The sequence below is a fragment of the Penaeus vannamei genome, chromosome 7 (genome assembly GCF_042767895.1).
Source record: "Penaeus vannamei isolate JL-2024 chromosome 7, ASM4276789v1, whole genome shotgun sequence".
NCBI lineage: Eukaryota > Metazoa > Arthropoda > Malacostraca > Decapoda > Penaeidae > Penaeus > Penaeus vannamei.
The window spans coordinates 45,139,039-45,144,038 of record NC_091555.1 but is presented as its reverse complement, the minus strand read 5'-3'; positions in this window follow the sequence as shown (position 1 = coordinate 45,144,038).

The window sequence follows — 5,000 nt, the reverse complement described above, 5'->3', positions numbered from 1 at the left end:
TTCTTCCTCCTCCTCCTCCCTCCCCCTCCTCCTCGCCTCTCCCCCCTCCCCCTCCACCGCCTCCACCACCTCTTCCACCTCTTCCTCCTCCTCCCCCATCTCCCCAACCTCCACCTCCGCCTCCCCCACCTCCCCCACCTCCCCCACTTCCTCCTCCCCTTTCTTCCCCCACCTGCTCTCCCCCTCCCCCACCCTCTCCTCCCCCACCTCCTCCCACCCATCCCTCCCCCTCCCCCACCTCCTCTTCCTCCTCCACCTCCTCCTCCTCCACCACCTCCTCCTCGACCTCCTCCTCGCCTTCTCCCCCTCCTCCACCTCCCCCTCTCCCTCCTCCTCCTCCTCCTCTACCTCCCCCACTCTTCCCTTCCTCCCCCTTCCTCCTCCTCCACCTCTTCCACCTCCACCTTCTCCCTCCCCCTCCCCCCACCTCCTCCTCTTCCTCCCTTCCTCCCCCACTTCTTCCCCTTCCTCCTCCTCCTCCTCCTCCTCCTTCTCGCCTCTCCCCTCGGGCCATCCCCCTCCTCCTCCTCCTCCTCCTCCTCCCTCCTCTTCCTCCTTTCCTCCCCCACCTCCCCCCCCTCTTCCTCCTCCTCCCCTTTCTTCCCCCACCCTCTCCTCCACCTCCACTCCCACCTCTTCCCCTACCCTCTCCTCCTCCTCCCTCCCCCCCCTTCCTCCTCCTCCCCCTCCTCCTCCTCCTCCTCCTCCTCCTCCTCGCCTCTCCCCTCGGGCCATCCCCCCTCCTCCTCCTCCTCCTCCTCCTCCTCCTCCTCTTCCCTCCTTCCTCCCCCACCTCCCCCCTCTTCTTCCTCCCCTCCCCTTTCTTCCCCCACCTCCTCCTCCTCCACCACTTCCCCCTTCCCCCTTCCTCCTCCTCCTCCTCCTCCTCCTCCTCCACCTCCTCCTCCTCCTCCTCCTCCTCCTCCTCCTCCTCCTCCTCCTCCTCCTCCCTCCTCCTCCCTCCTCCTTCTTCCCCCTCCTCCACCTCTTCCCCCTCCTACACCTCTTCCCCTTCCTCCTCTACCTCTTCCACCCCCTCCCCCACCACTTCCTCTCCCTCCCCCACCTCCTCCACCTCTTGCCCCTTCCTCCTCCTCCTCCTCCTCCTCCTCCTCCCTCCTCCTCCTCCTCGCCTCCTCCCCTCGGGCCATCCCCCCCCTCCTCCTCCTCCTCCTCCTCCTCCTCCCCCACTTCCCCCTTCCTCCTCCTCCACCTCTTCCAATCCCCCCTCTATCTCCCCTACTTCCCCTTCCTCCTCCTCCTCCTCTTCCCCCACCTCCCCTTCCTTCTCCTCCTCTCCCCCTCCTCCTCCTCCTCCTCCTCCTCGCCTCTCCCCTTTCCTCCTCCTCCTCCCTCCTCCTCCTCCTCCTCCTCCTCCTCCACCTCCACTATCACCTCCGCCTCCACCTCCTCCACCACCCCCTGCTCCTCCTCCTCTTCCTCCCCCTCTTTCCCCCATCCTCCTCCTCCTCCCTCCTCCTCCCTCCTCCTCCTCCTCCTCCTCCTCTTCCTCCTCCTCCACCCTCTTTCCCCCTCCTACACCTCTTCCCCTTCCTCCCTCTACCTCTTCCACCCCCTCCCCCACCACTTCCCCTTCCTCCTCCCCACCTCCTCTTCCCCTCACCTCCCCTTCCTCCTCTCCTCCTTCCTCCTCCTCCTCCTCCTCCTCCCTCCTCTCGCCTCTCCCCTTCCTCCTCCTCCCTCCTCCTCCTCCTCCCTCCTCCTCCCTCCTCTCCACCTCCACTCCCACCTCCTCCCCCACCTCCTCCTCCTCTTCCTCCTCCCTCTTCCCCTTCCTCCTCCTCCTCCTCCTCCCCTCCTCCTCCTCCTCCTCCTCCTCCTCTTCCCCCTCCTCCACCTCTTCCCCCTCCTACACCTCTTCCCCTTCCTCCTCTCTACCTCTTTCCACCCCCTCCCCCACCACTTCCCCTTCCCTCCCCCACCTCCTCTTCCCCACCTCCCCTTCCTCCTCCTCCTTCCTCCCTCCTCCTCCTCCCTCCTCCTCCTCGCCTCTCCCTTCTTTCCTCCTCCTCCTCCTCCCTCCTCCTCCTCCTCCTCTCCTCCACCTCCACTCCCACCTCCTCCACTCCCACCTCTTCCTCCCCCACCACCACCTCTTCGTCCTCTCCTTCCTCCTCCTCCTCCTCCTCCTCCTCCTCCTCGCTTCTCCCCTCGGGCCATCCCCCTTTCCCCCTCCCCCACTCACCACCTCCACCTCCTCCCTCCTCCTCCCCCTTCCTCCTCCTCCCCCACCTCCTCCCCCCACCTCCCTCCTCCTCTTCCTCCCCCTCCTTCCCCTTCCTCCTCCTCCTCCTCCTCCTCCTCCTCCATCACCACTCCCACCTCCTCCTCCTCCTCCTCCCTCCTCCCTCCTCTACCTCCTCCCTCCTCTTCCCCCTCCTCCACCTCTTCCCCTCCTACACCTCTTCCCCCTTCCTCCTCTACCTCTTCCACCCCCTCCCCCACCACACTTCCCCCTTTCCTCCCCCACCTCCTCTTCCCCCACCTCCCCCTTCCTCCTCCCTCTCCTCCTCCTCCTCCTCATTCACTTCCTCCTCCCTCCTCCTCGGCCTCCTCCCCTCGGGGCCATCCCCCCCCCTCCTCCTCCTCCTCCTCCCTCCTCCTCCTCCCCCTTACTCTCCCCCTTCCTCCTCCTCTACCTCTTCCAATCCCCCCTCCACCCTCCCCTACTTCCCCTTCCTCCCACCACCTCCCTCTTCCCCCCCACCTCCCCTTCCTCCCTTCCTCCTTCCTCCTCCTCCTCCTCCCTCCTCCTCCTCCTCGCTCTCTCCCCTTTTCTCCTCCTCCTCCCTCCTCCCTCCTCCTCCTCCTCCTCCTCCTCCCCCACCCTCCTCCCCCACCTCCTCCTCCTCTCCCCTCCCCTCTTTCCCCTTCCTTCCTCCTCCCTCCTCCTCCTCCTCCTCCTCCTCCTCCTCCCTCCTCCTCCTAATCCTCTCCTAATCCTCCTCCTCCTCCTCCTCGCCCACCACTTCCTCCCCCTCCTCCACCTCCTCCTCCTCTTCCCCCACCTCCTCCTCCTCTTCCCCACCACCTCCTCCTCCTCCTCCTCCTCCCTCCTCCTCCTCCCTCCACTCACATCCTCGCCTCTCCCCTCGGGCCATCCCCCTTTCCTCCCTCCCCTCCTCCCTCCTCCTCCCTCCTCCCCCACTTCCCCCTTCCTCCTCCTCCACCTCTTCAATCCCCTCCAGCCCTCCCCCTACTTCCCCTTCCTCCCCCACCTCCTCTTCCCCCACCTCCCCTTCCTCCCTCCTCCTTCCTCCTCCTCCTCCTCCTCCTCCCTCCTCGCCTCCTCCCCTTTCCTCCTCCTCCCTCCCTCCTCCCTCCTTCCCTTCCTTCCTCCTTCCCTCTCACCTCCACTCCCCCACCTCCTCCCTCCTCCCTCCTCCTCCTCCTCCTCTTCCTCCTCCTCCCTTTCTTCCTCCTCCCTCCTTCCTCCTCCTCCTCCTCCTCCTCCTCCTCCTCTTCCCCCTTCCCCTTCCCCCTCCACCTCCTCCCCCTCCTCCTCCTCCTCCTCCTCCTCGCCTCTCCCCTCGGGCCATCCCATCGGAACTTCGACAAAAACATCCAACTTGCACAGTACGCTAATTATCCTTACTTATTCATAACTTGCGTAACGAGCAGCGGGCGTACAACTTGGGCGGGCCCGAACAATGGCGTGAACCTGACACGGGCGGCGGCGGCGGCGGTGGCGAAGTGGAGGGGTGGGAGGGGGTGGGGTGTGGGAGGGGGTGGGGTGGGGAGAGGGGGAGGAAGGGGGAGGTGTGGGGGTTGTGGGGGTGGGGAGGGTGGGGTGGGGGATGGAGGGAGGGAGAGGAGAGGGGAGAGGGGTGATGAAGGGTCTTGGTGTTCGTGGCGGTGGTGGTGGAGGTTGTTGGCGGGGGTTGGTGAGGTTGGGGGGGAGGGGGAGGGGTGGGGTGGGGTTGAAGAGTGGGGTGGCGTGGGGAGAGGTGGAGGGGGAGGGGAGGGGAGGGGTGATGAAGGGTCTTGGTGTTCTCGTGGTGGTGGTGGTGGTGGTGGTGGAGATTGTTGGCGGGGGGGTGGTGAGGTTGGGGGGGAGGTGGGGGTGGGGTGGGGGGAGGTGAAGGGAGAGAGGGGAGAGGGGTGGAGGGGTGATGAAGGGTCTTGGTGTTCGTGGTGGTGGTGGTGGAGGTGGAGGTTGAGGTTGTTGGCGGGGGTGGTGGTGAGGTTGGGGGGGAGTGGTGGTGAAGATCCTGGCTCGTGTTGAAGCGGTGGTATAGTGTTGATGGTGGTGTAGATCTTGGCTGGGGGAGGGGGGGTGGGAAGAGGGGGAGGGGTGATGAAGGGTCTTGGGCGTTCGTGGCGGTGATGGTGGTGGAGGTTGAGGTTGTTGGCGGGGGGTGGTGAGGTTTGTGGTGGTGGTGAAGGGCTTGGCTGGTGATGAGGCGGTGGTGGTGACAGTGATGAAGGCGGCCTTGTCTGGTGATGAGGCTGTGGTGGTGATGTTGATGAAGGCCTTGGCTGGTTATGAGGCGGTGGTGGTGATGGTGGTGAAGGCCTTGTCTGTTGGTAATCGTGGTGAAGCAGCGGTGGTTGTGGTGAAGGCCGTGATGATAGATGGCCGCCGGTTCCTCGTGGCAGTGGTGTTGGCGGTGGCATTGGTGATGACTGTGGTGACTATAAACTGCCGTCTTTTTATATTTGTTTGTGTCATTTGAAAGAGAAGGACTGTTCATTCTTTGTGGTGACCTTAGTGGTGAGAAAAGAGCCCTATGCCGGTAGTAGTGGTGAAGCTGGTGGTGAAATGGTGATGAAAATTGGTGTTATTCTAAGCGGTGGGGGAGGATTTGGCGGCGGTGGCGGTGAAACGGAGGGTAATACTGGATGTGGTTTTGGTGTTGTGTATATGCCTTTAAAGATGGGAAGGGAGAGCATGTTATTGTGTGGTGATGTGACGCTGATGATGAAAGCGATGGTGATGTACTGACATGTTTCAGAAGGTAATCCCACTTTCATGTTTA